The sequence below is a fragment of the Schistocerca gregaria genome, chromosome 8 (assembly GCF_023897955.1).
Source record: "Schistocerca gregaria isolate iqSchGreg1 chromosome 8, iqSchGreg1.2, whole genome shotgun sequence".
NCBI lineage: Eukaryota > Metazoa > Arthropoda > Insecta > Orthoptera > Acrididae > Schistocerca > Schistocerca gregaria.
Window position 1 is genome coordinate 71,360,237 of NC_064927.1, and position 17,659 is coordinate 71,377,895.

Sequence of the window (17,659 nt, forward strand, 5' to 3'; positions counted from 1 at the left end):
ACCTGCGCCAAATCGATAACCTCTGCAGTGTCTGGGCATACTTAGAAGAATTTAAAAACAATAATTCGTTATTAATTTATGAATTTCCTTCCAATTGCCTGGACGAGTACCATCACAGTTGTATCTTGAGAGTGCCTTTATTTACCACACGACTAGTTTCGGCGGCACATTAACGCCATCCTCACGCCCGACCACTGCGAAAGGAGTATTTGATTTCCCTGGCGCATTTACTGTGGGATCCTTGTTACTAGCACACGTGGGCTAGCTTTCATCGGGAGTTTATCCTCGACACCGTGTTGTCTCCAATGCCATTGACTACAGCTAGCCCACGTGTGCTAGTAGCTACGATCCAACAGTAAATGCGCCAAGAAATCAAATACTCTCTTGGCAGCGGCGGGGCCTGAGGATGGCGGTAATGTGCCGCCGAAACTAGTCACGTGATGCAGTAAAGACATTATAAAGACACAGCTGTTATGGTACTTTTTCTCATATAGTAATGCGTCAGCTTGGCGTCTTCAAGGGGCAGTACTTGTACGAACGAGACAATTCTTCCGCTTCAGTTTTTGATTTTTGTGTGCAGTATTGACTTTTGATAGATCATCTGTGTACAGTTTTCTCTTTCGAGTAACAATGAATGGTAGGAAAGTGTACTCTGCCAGAAAAGGTACGAAAACACGTATCCAATGCGGTTGTAGGAGCAGTATCTCATCAAACCATCCAGAGAATAGATTGTAAGGTGTCAGACAAATCCAACACCTTCCATGAAAACCTTGACATCATAGCAAATCCGGCAGTATGTCACATAGCTCCGAATAAATCCTGACATTAAATTAACCAAAGTAATACGATCAACGAGTGAGCAAATGGAATACCACAGACTAACACAAGAACGCCTAAATACATGTCATACCTTCCCACCGTGAAACAGAAACAGTTCCGGGGGGATAAACGAGTACAGAAGCCGAGAGCAGAACCGTGTTAAGCTGGAAGGCCCTACGAGAAGCGATGGACACCCACATTTCCGGCCGACCGCGAAGACCACCCCCCCCCCCCCTGCCCCCCAGCAAATGTTAAAAGATAGAGCCCTCCAAAAGAACAGTACAGATCCTACGATAACACTAAAAGGGCCACACCAACTGCATGTTTTAGCGTGAGACTATACTCGTCTCTGTTATGTTGTAAAGCTTAAAAACATTGTCCCACCACGAAAAGTATAACGTTTCTCATTGGACGTACAGAATTTTTGTAGGCGGAGCTTAAGGTTAACATTGAGACCCTGATTGGTCAGTTGAAAACACAGCCAGATACCTTTTCTTAAACCAACTTCGGTAAATTGTAGTAAGGAGAAGTTAGAAAGAGTTGCTTCCGAGACGGCGAGGTGTGTGGAGCTGCGCCGCCCGCCGCCCCCTGACGCTGCCTAACCACCGACAAGGTAATGAACGCACGCGATGCTTCACTCAGAACTCCACAAGTCTCATCTGTTACACCCCCTTTTTGCGTAATACTAGTGTCGATCGTCAATTAAAGCTCGTGGTATGCACATTGGCTATTAGAAGTTAAAATCTGAAACGCGATGATTTTTCGGTTATATAATTATTGAGAAGCCACCTCAGCCACTGTAATTTACGACAAGTTAAATAAGGAATTAAAGATAATTGAGGGTCACTGTAGACCATTTTGATAGTTTTCTCTTTTATGAAAGTTAACTTAAACCTAGATTATAGATGTCATCCTTCGATCCATTATAGAACTTGGAATCCCATTCAGGGAATATTCGTTCACATTTTTGTTGAACGCAGTTGGTTTTTATCATCCTGCATAAAAATATTTCCTTTTATCAATAGTGCAATTTATAAACAATGTTTAGTTAGTAGAATAAAAATTCCAATGGTAAACTTAACTGCTTTTTCGACGTTATTTTATCAGCTAACTAAAAATATGAAAGCTTTGAAGTCCTTCCACTAAATTTAGTTAGTATTAAAATACTTTTACAGGCTGTGCAGTGGAGCTGACGCTGAAATCATTAAGTATTTGATTATATCATCGCTAGTCTCACTGAACTCTTCTGAACTCTACATGTCATGTGGCGTCTCTTTACCAGCAACAGGTCCCAGGTTCAAACTAGTCAATTCCCTAAAAAAACACGCTCAGAGCGTCGTTGCGCGAAAGTGGTAGGGAGACACGACTTAGAACAAGCAGACACCACGCAGAGTGTTAGAAGATATCAGGATGAGAGCAGTTTGGAAGAAGTCAGTGCCTCTGCTGAGAAACTGAGAGACAATGACCAGCATTGAAATCTGCATTATCGATTGACTAGAACGTTTGCTCTGGTGTTTCTCAACACCGAAATTCCAATGGTGATATGTAGACGTCACGTTGCAAGGACGAAGTCCTCGAGGCTGAGACTTCCCGATAATTACTGCTTACCCAAACTGACCAGCAGTTGTTACACCATGTAGTAAGTTTGTACGGAAAGCATTGGAATCAACCTAGCGACACGCCTGCTTGGACTGGGGGTAAACGAACTGTAAAGTTTTGCGTGTCCATGGGATTGCCACGGCCGATTAGCCAATCATTCCACGATAAACCAGTGGATATGATTTCGATCGCAACGGTAAGAGAACGACAGGCTAGTGCTTGGATAGAAGATTAATGGTAAGAGTTTCCTAAAAGCAAAACTTGAAACGCGTTATTCTCGGAATATGATTTTTCGAAACGGCGCGCAACATAAATCCAAAAATTTTCAATCTTTTTTACTTTAAAATTTAACAACAACTTTGAAACAGAATTCCAGAGTAAAAACGTGGAGGATTTTCGACTGTTTATTTTAAACATTATTTATTAACAAATGGCAGTCCCATTTGTAGAGAACTGAACGCTGTTATCAAACATTCACCAATTACACAAAAATCAATGTTTTTTTGTTTTATGTTTTTTTTAATCCCCTCCTTGAGTCACTAGTTACACTCATGCAGATTACATAGATTGTTTTTCTTTTTTTCCAGCCGGCCGGAGTGGCCGTGCGGTTCTTGGCGCTACAGTCTGGAGCCGAGCGACCGCTACAGTCGCAGGTTCGAATCCTGCCTCAGGCATGGATGTGTGTGATGTCCTTAGGTTAGTTAGTTTTAATTAGTTCTAAGTTCTAGGCGACTGATGACCTCAGAAGTTAAGTCGCATAGTGCTCAGAGCCATTTGAACCATTTGAACCTTTTTTCCAAATTCAAATATGTGCCGCACATCGCCTCAAATTCAGCACGTCTCACGAGAATTTGTGCAGTGCCGCCATTTCTTAACATTTTCCGACAATAACTTTTCTGATATACACGGTGATTATAATTAAAGTTAAAATTTCAAATAACATCAGTGCTTAGAATGACGTCAAATTGAAGCGGAATATTATGGGAGAAAGTGACAACGTACGATAGAAAAAAAAAATTCTGTGAAAATTGATCAGTAGGTGGCGCTGTATGTGTCAGAATACGTAAATGAAAACATCTGTCATGCGCACGACCCACTGAAGTTGGTATAAACACGCCGGCTACACGGCTTTTCCTCCTTTCGCGTCTGCGACGTTCGCCACGACTGTCTCAATGCAGGATCGAGCTCTACTTGTAAAGCTGTATTACAAGAATGATGACTGTGCGCTCGTAACTCTGCAGAAGTTCCATGCATTAAAGGGTTTGAAAAAAGGCATTGGTCCGATGACAGCCGTGGGTCTGGAGCAAATGATACGAAAATTCGAAAACGCGGGTTGCCTTCGTGTGCATGCTGGGAGAGGGAGGAAAAGAATTTATTCGACGTCAGTGAAAGCAGTGGCCACAGTAACGCAGGAGGAGCGAGTGGTAGCGTTCAAGCGTGAGAATCACCCGAACACTGGACGTACCCGGAGCAAGGTGCTAAAATCCTACAAAACCTCCTACTTTGCTGTCCATTCAAAATTACCCATATGCACGAGTTGCTTCCTGTTGACCTGGCAGCAAGAGCGAACTTTGGTTTAGAATTTCATGCTCGTAAGGAAGTGGACTATGATTGGCCTTGGAAGATTTTTTGGACAGACGAAGCCCATTTCCATCTGACAGGATACGTGAATAAACAGAATTGTCGAATATGGGCAACGGAAAATCCACACGCAAATCAACCAGTACTCCTTCATCCTGAAAAGGTCACTGTGAGATGCGGGTTTACGGCAGCATTTATCATAGTGCCATATTCTTTCGAGGAGACAGGTGCTTCCGGTCCTGTTACCTGTACCGTCACTGGTAAGCGCTGTGTGTGTCTTCTGCGCAACAACGTCATTCCAACTCTCCAACAGCGTGGATGTGTGGATGGAATCATTTTTATGCAAGATGGCGCATCTCCGCTCATTGCAAATCCAGTTAAGCACCTGCTGAAGTGCCGTTTGGGAAATGCTAGAATTATCAGCCGCCATTACCCTACAACCTGGCCGGTCCCATTGCCAGATCTTAATCCGTGTGACTTCTGGCTGTGCCGCACGGGGTAGCTGAGCGGTCAGAGAAGAATTAAATTTGGTGACCCACTTGCAAATTCTAAACAAGGACCACAGGTCCAAAACTAATCTGCAAACTCTAGGAAAAACGTTGCAAGAGTGTGAGCCAGCGTCAAAGAACATAGCGCGCAAAGACTTGACGACATCCAAATGTGCAGCCTTTGCCAATATGCACATAGTCTTGAAAGTAAACTATGTGGCACATGTTTTACACATATCACGTGAAACAGCAGCAAGAATTCTCTGAGCTTTGTAGCTCGTGGTAAAATTTTCAGAGTCATGTTTGACACGTTGACTCTCCCATTCCAAGGCGGGAGTCTAAATCTCACTGATACTGGGAGGAAGTCACAAGTTACAACCATCAGTCTCGCATCCCACTTTGTACACGAAATTCCTCCCGCTGCCTTGTATCCACCCATAGATGTGTGGCACATCCCCAACGGCTTTTATCATTTTCAAGAATTTTTACTCGAACTCAGTTGTATCCAAACCAGAGTCCCCCATCGAATATGGTAAAAGTTAGGTTCATGCACATGAAATTAATGGAAAACAAAAACTGGAATCGAACAAAAATACTTGTACTGCAACTGGAATGTCATTTGGATTAAATATCAGCACTTGTCAGTAGGCAACAAACGTCAAAACTCCTTCATACAAGGCAGTAAACAGAAGAGCAGCAACCAAAGTGCAACATCATGCCATCCACCTGGATGATTCAAAAACACATGACAATAGTGGCCTAATAGATATAGAATAACATAGGTATGTGTGCACTGAAATGAAGGACATCTGGTAAATTATCAGAAAAGCCACGATAAAGCTAACAGTACCACCCGCCCCCTCTCTTCCCCTCTCAGTACCATGACTGTCGATATTTTGAATTATAGTGATGTGCCATACCCATCCGCAGAAAGAAATACTGTAAATTGGCAAAAAGACCAAACAATACATTACCTCCTGACTGAATAAAAAGGAACCAAAGATGATTTCCAAATGTGTCTTTTTCCTTCCCGTTCGTAACCTAATGAAGACAAAAGACTATAAAAAAATTACAATTTTTGGAGTAAATATAATTACGTGAAACTTAGTCTACAAAATGAACAGAACAAGACAAACTCAAGAACAAAATAAAAAATTCTTGTTTTCATCTTTTTTCCTTTTGCGGCGAATTTTCTTTGCAAAAGGAAACGGAAATTTGCTCTAAAATACACAGCTCAGGAGCTTCTTATTTTGCGTTGAAGCAATCTCAAGGAAAACTTTATCCTCACCACAGTAGACGTCGTACTTTTTATGTTATTTTATTTTATTCCGTGCGCCAAAACCTCTTTTCTTCAGAAGAAGAGACTGCCTTAATTTCTTCTGTTCTGAGATACAGTCATCATCTGAAGCATCCAAAATGGCAGTACAGAGATTCCGGCGAGTGGCGTGCTCGGAGTTAAGAAAAGACAACTCAGCAAACGACGGTTGCATTGGACAACTCATGGAGATGTTGCAGAATGAACTGGAAGACACACCTTCGTGAAGACAGCTTTGAAGCCGTCGTCAGCCGAGGTAGGTACAGTGCAGACGTTCTCTTCTGAGTTAGATAGAGCAAAGAAGAGAGATAGTTATTGTCTTGCTATCAAAGTATCTATTTCTCACAACCTAAACAGATGGCATTGAAGACTAGACGAGAAACCAAGAATCGTGAGCGGAAGGACAGGCTGAAAGGGAGGCTGAAGGTCACTCAAAGTGCAAAAATGAAAAAAGAAAGAAAGAAAAGAGAGGTTGGGCGAGGAGTTAAATGTCACTAAATGTAGATGTTAAGTCCTGGATTCGACTCCATTCCATTTAGAACCTTCACTTTTTGACCGATTTGTAATAGCACAAATTTCCGAAAGCTGTTTCGCCAAACAGCTCGTGGCTGCACCAAAATCGCCACCCACCGCCTAACGCCAGGCTCTGCCGCCATGTGAACGCGGCGCTGTTGTGTGGGTTTATTTTTCAATTGTCGTTTGTATTTGCAGTTCCAGTACTTACCTTGCGGTTGTTGTTGTTATTGTGGTCTTCAGTCCTGAGACTAGTTTGATGCAGCTCTCCATGCTACTCTATCCTGTGCAAGTTGCTTCATCTCCCAGTACCTACTGCAACCTACATCGTTCTGAATCTGCTTAGTGTATTCATCTCTTGGTCTCCCTCTACGATTTTTACCCTCCACACTGCCCTCCAATATTAAATTGGTGATCCCTTGATGCCTCAGAACATGTCCTACCAACCGATCCCTTCTTCTTGTCAAGTTGTACCACAAAGTTCTCTTCTCCCCAATCCTAATCAATACTTCCTCATTAGTTATGTGATCCACCCATCTCATCTTCAGCATTCTTCTGTAGCACCACATTTCGAAAGCTTCTATTCTCTTCCTTTCCAAACTATTTATCGTCCATGTTTCATTTCCAACATGGCTACACTCCATACAAATACTTTCAGAAACGACTTCCTGACACTTAAATTTATACTCCATGTTAACAAATTTCTCTTCTTCAGAAACGCTTTCCTTGCCATTGCCAGTCTACGTTTTATATCCTCTCTACTTCGACCATCATTAGTTATTTTGCTCCCCAAATAGCAAAACTCCTTTACTACTTTAAGTGTCTCATTTCCTAATCTAATTCCCTCAGCATCACCCGACTTAATTCGACTACTTTCCATTACCCTCGTTTTGCTTTTGTTGATGTTCATCTTATATACTCCTCTCAAGACACTCTCCATTCCATTCAACTGCTCTTCCAAGTCCCTTGCTGTCTCTGACAGTAACCTTGCGGTTACGTATTAGATTTTGCCTGCTTGAAACTTATGAACGTTGTTCAAGAGTTGTAAAATACACTGGCAAGTGGAAAAAGATCTAGAATTTGTGATACCTTGTTCTCTTTGAATTTAATACAGGGGCACTGCAGGCAGAGGCAGAGGGAAACCTTTGTATTATGTGTGGGGCGAGTGCTTTTGGGAAAAACGCGTCAAAAATGGATTTTCCCCTTTCAAGAAAGATCGTTCTGGCATTAATGATTTCCCACATTTAGGAAGTGTCGATAGCTGACATACGTGATGAACTGTATGTGATAAACTGCCACCGTTTAAGAGTCGTGCGACAATTGCATTCAACAGACAAGGTTCAGAGATCGAGTATAGGAGTATTCTACGCTCTAATTCAATCCAACAAAAATTAAAACAGCGATTATTACTGTATTTTTCCTTGGACGCCATCAGTTCATACATTAGGTGTCCTATGCAATACTGTTACTGGTGACAAGTTATGATGTCTGTCAACTTCATAAGAAGAAATTAAAGGCCGAGCTGTAAAAAGCGACATATACTCGAGTAAAGGTCAGTCTGAACGTACTTTGCATCTGCTGACTGAAAAAAAGTGTTGGGCACTAGGAACGTCTTCTCAGGTGTGTGTCCATCACAGCTGATATTTGTTTCGAACACCTGAGACACCTTTCGGTTGCAGTGTAAGAAAAACGACAGACAAAATTGAATCGCGTGTTGCTACTACGCTATATTGCACTGTGCCGATTAGGAAAACAAAACTATGCAGGAGGCTGTTTGGGAAATTATCCGTCATGTACTTGAACTCTGATCTTATGCCCTCAAATGTACACTTCTCCTTTTCTTATCGAACAACCGTCAAGGTTATTTTTTTGCGGACGAAACTGCACTTCCGACTTCCTTTGATGACATCCTTTACTCAAAACTGCTGGGTTTGTAAAGGTGTGGAATCGGTAACTATCTGAACATTTTTGGACTATTTTAGATGATGTGAGAGAATACCAATACAAATGAAAAGCAACTTACCGCGATAACCTTACGACAAAAGTCTAATTTAATAAAACATGAAATATCTCTAAACGAGCGTGTCTATATCAGTATGAATTAGTAATATGTTATTCACTTCGAGTTTCGATATGGTCCGTGTTTACTTGCCTTCCTGTGTCATACTTAAGTACTATGAAAATGTGGAATTTCATAAACATAGCTGTGTATTCACAAAAACCAAAATTTATATCAGCACAAGCGGAAAGAGGCATTAACAATTGAATCTATGAGTGCAGGAACCACTTCAGTCACAAACTGCAAATTTTTCAGAAGAGAGAAAAAACGTCATAATTTCTCCAAATTATCAAATACTTTAACGTTTTTTCCTCTGTCATAACATGCATTTATGTTACTGTCGTGTAAAAATTTCCTAATTTCGACATAAATTTATGCTCAAGAAAATTTAAAATTTGATCCGAAGTTATCCTGTTTCTGCACTCAACTGGTTTTTACAGACAGCTGAAAACTTGGAAAAAGGCAATAATTCATTTAAAATTAATATTTTTTCATATTATATCAAAAATGAAGTTACAGTATTGCAAAGTTATCAGAAAACAGGAATTTAACAAAGTAAAACGATCTTAAAATAGATCATTCTCGACAACTGTATCATTGTCATGTGCAGTGATTGGCCAGGTAAATAGTTCATCATAAAAAACTTTGAAGTTTTCAGGAATATGAATTATCATCATCTTGCTGTCTTCCATTTTCTTGATGTTGATTGGAACTTTCCCGGCAATACTTGAAAGAAAATCAATATCTAGGTTCCGGGAAGCAGGTTTCAGCAGCTGAGAGCTGTGTTTTTGTAATCCATCAGTGGAAGTGTATGCTGCGATTACCTCTTTTTCTTTAGAGTTATAGAGCAATTCTGTATATTGAGTGGGAGCAAACTTGAATTTTGCTTCTTTTGGCACATTCTTCCCTCGACATTCTCTGGCTAATGGGATTTTTGTGTAATATTCCTTCCTCCAATCATCAAAATCTTTTACATCAGTGGTGTGTAGCTTGGCGATGTGAAAGTTGTTACTGGACTGTGCACACAACTCTTCATATTCATCAGATGCATATATCCGATCATTTTTACTAGCACCAGAATGTCGATCGTTTGGTAGATATGAATGCCCTCGAACCAGATGGTAATGAAAAATTTGTTCATAACGACCTGCATCTGCAAGAGCAAGGCAGACTCTTATCATGGTGTGATTACGATTCTGCCCGCAGGTGCCATCGGAAAAGAAATAAAGATTTTTAACATTTTGTGGAATATTAGGGTCAATGTATTTCAATAGCAAGCTACATATCTCATTGGCTGCTTTGTGAGCTACTCCTTCGTGGTACAGGAATATTTCGGATTTGATAGTTTTTAGGTTGTTGTTTTTTTTACCCCAAAACAGTTCACCCAGAGTTGCCTCAAGTAAAATATATCCTGAACTGGGATCGATGGAAGGGAGAGATTTTGCATAAAACTAAAGTGCGACTGTGTCTTCACATTCTGCACATAACTTGGTGATACTTTGAAGTCTACTGTAAAATTTATTGGCTCGTCTTTTGTGGTTAGTAAGATCAGCAAGAGCAGCCCTTTTCACTGCCTCACCAATAGAGGAGCTCTGGATTTTTACATCAAGTTCTTCACATTATTCACCGTAATGAAAAGTTGTCATGAAAGTATGTAACATAAAACTCATATTTTACATCCAAATGAGGGCACTTTTCTTTAAACAATGAATGCATTTTTTAACATCAAGGTGGGCATCAAGATAACTGAAGTCATTGGTGCCATAGTAGGAAATCTAGGTTGGGAATGAGGAAATACACTCCTGAAAATGGAAAAAAGAACACATTGACACCGGTGTGTCAGACCCACCATACTTGCTCCGGACACTGCGAGAGGGCTGTACAAGCAATGATCACACGCATGGCACAGCGGACACACCAGGAACCGTGGTGTTGGCCGTCGAATGGCGCTAGCTGCGCAGCATTTGTGCACCGCCGCCGTCAGTGTCAGCCAGTTTGCCGTGGCATACGGAGCTCCATCGCAGTCTTTAACACTGGTAGCATGCCGCGACAGCGTGGACGTGAACCGTATGTGCAGTTGACGGACTTTGAGCGAGGGCGTATAGTGGGCATGCGAGAGGCCGGATGGACGTACCGCCGAATTGCCCAACACGTGGGGCGTGAGGTCTCCACAGTACATCGATGTTGTCGCCAGTGTTCGGCGGAAGGTGCACGTGCCCGTCGACCTGGGACCGGACCGCAGCGACGCACGGATGCACGCCAAGACCGTAGGATCCTACGCAGTGCCGTAGGGGACCGCACCGCCACTTCCCAGCAAATTAGGGACACTGTTGCTCCTGGGGTATCGGCGAGGACTATTCGCAACCGTCTCCATGAAGCTGGGCTACGGTCCCGCACACCGTTAGGCCGTCTTCCGCTCACGCCCCAACATCGTGCAGCCCGCCTCCAGTGATGTCGCGACAGGCGTGAATGGAGGGACGAATGGAGACGTGTCGTCTTCAGCGATGAGAGTCGCTTCTGCCTTGGTACCAATGATGGTCGTATGCGTGTTTGGCGCCGTGCAGGTGAGCGCCACAATCAAGACTGCATACGACCGAGGCACACAGGGCCTACACCCGGCATCATTGTGTGGGGAGCGATCTCCTACACTGGCCGTACACCTCTGGTGATCGTCGAGAGGACACTGAATAGTGCACGGTACATCCAAACCGTCATCGAACCCATCGTTCTACCATTCCTAGACCGGCAAGGGAACTTGCTATTCCAACAGGACAATGCACGTCCGCCTGTATCCCGTGCCACCCAACGTGCTCTAGAAGGTGTAAGTCAACTACCCTGGCCAGCAAGATCTCCGGATCTGTCCCCCATTGAGCATGTTTGGGACTGGATGAAGCGTCGTCTCACGCGGTCTGCACGTACAGCACGAACGCTGGTCCAACTGAGGCGCCAGGTGGATATGGCATGGCAAGCCATTCCACAGGACTACATCCAGCATCTCTACGATCGTCTCCATGGGAGAATAGCAGCCTGCATTGCTGCGAAAGGTGGATATACACTGTACTAGTGCCGACATTGTGCATGCTCTGTTGCCTGTGTCTATGTGCCTGTGGTTCTGTCAGTGTGATCATGTGATGTATCTGACCCCAGGAATGTGTCAATAAAGTTTCCCCTTCCTGGGACAATGAATTCACGGTGTTCTTATTTCAATTTCCAGGAGTGTAAGTTGTACCAAACTTGTGCTCTTGATAAGGAATGTTGCCCACAGGACTGTTTCAACTTTTCAGAGATATCTCTCGCGGATTCCCCAAGTTTTCCAGGAGTGTATGTAATGTAGAATAAACTTCGGCAGAAATCGTGTTCTTCTTGAGATTTTAGTCTCCTTTATCTTGAAGTAACTTACCCTATGTTAGGAGGTCAGTAAACCTTCGAACCCTGCCCTCAGAAATGTTATAGAATGAAATAAACGCTTTCTTACATACCCTTCTCCTTTCTCCTCTGTATAGTAAGAAATATTCGAAACTGGCTGCTGTTTCTCTAGGCTGTTCAGATCGAGGCCTACAGTGCTTAATGGCGTGCTAATCTTGCTCGACTTTTGATATCAGCTGATTAAAATTAGAAGCAAATTCAGATTTTTCATCATCACTGAACTTAGTAAAGCATTGTAATTACAGTTAAAGCAGCAGCTGTTATTCTATATGGGATGAGACGCCCTTTCCAATTGATGTGTTCAACCTCACGAACTTTACAGGTTCTAATGACGTTTCTACGATGTTTCTCTTCATTTCTCCTTCTCTTCTTAGAAGCTGTTTCATGATCACTTTCACTGCTTGACATTTTGCACAAACTTGGACCACGTTGAAAACAATTAACAAAACAAAGACTTCGACAAGAGCAGCTGTTTAGGCTTGTAAACACACGGCGCATGCTCGGTAAAAGGGGCAAGACAGGTCATGCGATCTAGCGTTGGTAGCAGAAACCACGTCAGTCACTGACTCATATTATTTGTGCGCTCAGCGTTCGAAAAAGTCACGCTGTATCTATGGATCTACTAAACAGACTAACGTCGTTCTTGCACTTAAAACGCATCTTGCCGTTCTAAGCACCTTTTTATCAACGATTTTTCATCAAAAACGATTTTTCGCGTTTTTGTGGCAGAAGTGGTGTCTGCACTCACAGATTCAATTGTGCAGCATCATGGTTTTCGCCCTTACGCTATGAAGTACTGGAAATGGTGAGACGAATTTCATGGAGTTTTCTTACGATATCCTTACTGATTTTCGATATGGCTGCTTGTAGCTCTGTAACAGAACGCCCAAAAGTATAGCGGCAAGTCAATACAGCCCTCTTCTGGCAGGCGATTACATGACCTCAGAGGTAGCGAACAACTGCAGTATTTACTACTACTTATTGTCTTAGTAACGGCTAGAAGACTTTTATCCCATCGTGAAAGACTAGATTAGCGGGACTCAAAATCATAAACCGATACCCTTGCTTCTTACTTTAAATGAAAATCACAAAGATTATTCAGTGGTAGTAACACACAAAATGAAGCGATCATTGTGCACCATCCAGGAAGTAACTCATCTGGCACTGAGTTGCCAAACATACACCGCGTTGTTGCCAAGATTCAGTTTCACTACCAGCAGAAAGAACAGCAACTGATGCGTGCCGTGAGCGAATTCAGAAGTAACTACAGCTTACTTCCCAAATATGCGGCTGGTGAGGGTCGCAATACCAGCAGTATATGTTACTGAGCTTTATTCCCATTTCTGCAACGTGATTTAGGATCTAGGGCTTAGTTGGTAATAACAGTTACTAGCAGAAACTACAAATTAATTACTATAAACCAATAACTGTAACAGTCACTTCCGACGTTCTGTCTTAAACACACTGAATACTGAAAGTCTCATTCACCGAACAAGATTTACGTTTTTGGAGTGTTCCAGTCGCTATACTGTAATCATCATGAGCAGGCAACATGAATTTTGATCATTATACATTTGGAAAATATTTTTCTTTAGAATGCTGTCATTGGCACCATCCACAAAACCAAGGAACGCGAATGAGAAAACACACAGCATTGATCGAAATACGTGAATATTCACAGAGGGACTTTGTAAATTATGTATAACAAGAAGTTCCAAATCAAGTAGTCTACTGTGCACAAAAGCAAAATACCCTGTCCGAAAAAGCGCTTCCAAAATGAATGGAGAAAATCAAACCAGCTAACATGAACGTTGAAAGTAATGTCTGGCATAAGTCGTCCTGTAGCAAAACCGTCATTCAGTCTCTAAATACTGGAAGAACGATTAACGACTAAAATTATCAACTTGTAACAATTAAAATATTATCAGTTCCGATGCTTTGTCAATAAAATCGTAAAATATATATTTTGAAGAGGTTTTCAACTTGCAGTACGCTTAATAGACAGAAAACCCGAAATAACAACTGATTCACCAAGTTGAACGTGGTGCTGGCATTCTAAGCCGCGTCTGCGCAGACTGTTATTAATTTAGTCTCTTGATTAAGGTTTCTCGGGTCTCCAGCCAGTTGGTAGCGTTGATATCTCGCGACGTTTCGGGAAACGTCATACTACCCATCTTCTGGCGAAGTCAGTCCCTGACTTTTTCAAATGAACGACGCTCTAGGCTGCCTCAACATTCGTATGAAAATTATCGAATTGTAATGCGACGGTGTAGATGGATAGAAGGTCATAGAATTTATCGAGACTGTCCATAAGTGCTGTTTCATAACGGCAAATGACTATTACGGCGGGAGGTCTTATTTCTGCCTGTGAAGGAATTGCGCATCACTGGGTGAATAGCATCGAAACCTCTGCACCCCACATACAACACAGACCCATTACATGCCAATTAATAGCAGCAAAATGCTCTATGTTTGTATCTTTCTGCTGACAACTTAACTTCTTTCGCAGCAAACTGTCACCCAGTTGTAGAGTCGAGAAACAAGTGTTATGGTCTAGCACCCAACAGTTTACGCCCATTCACGACACGCACTGTGAGTGTCTCATTCAAATATTCTGGGATGACGCAGAAGGATAAATGTGTCAAGCTGACGTAAGGGATCCTGGTCCGGAACCGTCCGGGTCGAAAGTTTATAAGCGTAAATCGTTCTGATACCTCTGACAATGGCCTCTTCTTCTGCAGGCTATTTGTCTTTCATATTATGAGAGACGGTAGTATGGACCAAAACAAGACAAAAATGTCCAATGAGCATGGACTTTAAAATCAGAGCTATGAGCATTTGCCCATTATTGATACTGCGAAGCACATCTCTTCCACTGAACAAATGCTCAGTTTCGCTTAAGGCATGTGTTTTAGAACACATGTTCACAAGATTTCCTTTCATACATTAGCAATGCTCGCAGATTCTTGTTTAAGGACATGTGGACATCGAGGTTTACAGCACAATGAGCGTTTTACCAATTATCGTATGGAGGACATGTTTCAAAGTAAAGTATCGGTTACACAGTGAAGATCTTTGAGCATGTCTGCACTCCATTCAGAACTGACAACCAGCTGCCACAAAACTCTATATAATTCACGTGACGGGCAACAGAAATGTCAGAACAGCTCAGAACTCATTTGGCAAATCCTCAGGTGACGGAGTGAAAGTGAAATTAACGTCGATTTCCGAGACATAGCCCACATAAAAATGGAGAACTACAGTAGTGTTCTAATTATTGCTCTTCGATAATTCTCGTGTGAATTCCCTTCTGATAGCAAAAGGAACCATTACTGTGCAATTATCAGGAATTAACAAAGACCAAACTACAAACACTCGAGAAATACGTGGAGACACTGCAATTCACTCCGTTCAGTTAACTTGTTATTATTTTGAAGTCTCTATACTTTAGGCTTACTGCAAATACACAACATCAATCATTAGGCGCTTTTTCCTTTTCTTGGTAAAGCATCAGAAGCAGTCATATTGTAATCATTGCTAGTAGATGATAGCAACATCTATATGATTAGAATGCTATGGTTGCTTAATGAATATAGTGGTGTTCTGCTGTCCACGTGCTTTGAATGACGTTAATGGTGTAGCTCTTAATCTAGCGCTGACTACTTACTTAAAGATAGCATGGTGGCTTCGTCGTTTCATATGAGAAACAACCCTGACTAAGCTCTATCTATCTCACTCATCCTGTCGCGCAAGGTAGCTCTCACTATGCACTGATTTGCCACAAGAAACGCCAGGCCTACTACGCCACCTCACATTCCTCTCAAGAGCAATCACTGAGTGGAACCAAAACTTTCCAAAATTTGAAGGGAAGCACCCGCAAATCTGCAAAGTCTGATATGCGAAATACCTGCCTCGCTAGCACCAAGCACGCACCAAGTCCATTCTTGTGTAAATACACTCATGCTCATAATTTAAGGATAATGATGACACATGGTGAAACAACGCTCTGGCGGGCGGTTTGTGGATATAAATCATCTCGCGGTAAGACCATGCGGTGCATTTGACCTGCGTTCGTCGCACGATGGCGCTGGCAGCGGTCGACATACGCAGAGGTGTGTTGGTGCATGTCAGTACGGTGCAGCGAATAAGAGTGCAGACGTTTTCAGAGGTGCTAATGGTGACTGTGTGTTGAAAATGGCTCAAAGAACACATACTGATGACGTTATGAGGGGTAGAATACTAGGGCGAATGGAGGCTGGTCAAACACAGCATGTCGTAGTATGGGCCCTCCGTGTGCCACAAAGTGTGATCTCAAGTTATGGCAACGATTCCAGCAGACAGGAAACGTGTCCAGGCGCTACAGTACCGGATGTCCACAGTGTACAACACCACAGGAAGACCGATATCTCACCATTAGTGCCCGCTGACGGCAACGAGGTACTGCAGGTGGCCTTGCTCGGCACCTTACCACAGCCACTGGGACAGTTGCCTCCAGACAAACTGAACAGACATGGTTTATTCGCCCAGAGACTGGCAAGGTGTATTCCACTGAGCCCTGGTCACGGGAGAGCCCGTAAAGCCTGGTGTCAAGAACACAGTACACAGTCATTGGAACAATGGTCCCAGGTTATGTTCACGGACGAGTCTGAACAGTGATTGTCGCTGGGTTTTCATCTGGCGTGAACAAGGAAACAGATACCAACCCCTAAATGCCCTTGAAAGGGACCTATATGGAGGTCGTGGTTTGATGGTGTGGGGTGGGATTGTGATTGGTGCACGTGCACCCCTGCATGTCTTTGAAAGAGGAACTGTAACAGATAACGTGTATCGGGACGTCATTTTGCACCAGTATGTCAGTCTTTTCAGGGGTGCAGTGGGTCCCACGTTCCTCCTGATGGATGATAACGCACGGCCTCACCGAGCTGCCATCCTGGAGAAGTACCTTGAAACAGAAGATATCAGGCGAATGGAGTGGGCTGCCTGCTCTCCAGACCTAAACCCCATCGAGCACGTCTGGGATGCTCTCGGTTACGTATCGCTGCACGTCTTCAAACCCCTACGACACTTCAGGAGCTCCGACAGGCGTTGGGTCAAGAATCGGAGGCTATACGCCAGCAGCTGCTCGACCACCTGATCCAGAGTATGCCAACCCGTTGCGCGGCCTGTGTACGTGTGCATGGTGATCATATCCCATATTGATGTCGAGGTACATGCACAGGAAACAGTGGCGTTTTGTAGTACACGTGTTTCGGGACGGTTTTCTCAACTTACCATCAATATCGTGGACTTACAGATCTGTATCGTGTGTGTTTCCTATGTGCTATGTGTCGTCGTAACTACCATCTGCTTCACGTCTGCTGTGCAGCGAGCTACCTTAATTTAATTATTAACTGTATTTTTCTTACTTGTCACTTCTTCTTCCGTGTGTTTTTGCTTTTAGGAAGCTTTAATTGTCGAGTGCTATTGATAGTGTTCAATAGATTTCGTGTTTGTTTTGAATACAGTCAGAGAGAGTCCCTTTAGTCAGCCATAATGCCAGTAGTGCTAGTGTTTGTTTTCAATACAGTCCAGAGACAGGTAGTGAGTGCTATTTTCATTGTTTTCTACAAGAAGTGGCCTTTAGTGAATTAGCACTCTAGTTAAAAGTTGATTAACTCTCTACAGTAAATTGATTTATTAGGATGGATAGGATGTGTGGCTGCTGTGTACGGACGCAGGAGGAGCTGGCCACTGTTCGCGAACAGCTGAACGTGTTGATGGCCGCGGTCAGCCATCTTCAGGCTGCTGCCTCTGAGTGTAGCGGCAGTTGGGAGTCTGGTGCGTCGCAAGGTACTCCCCAGGTGTTAGATGCTACACCCA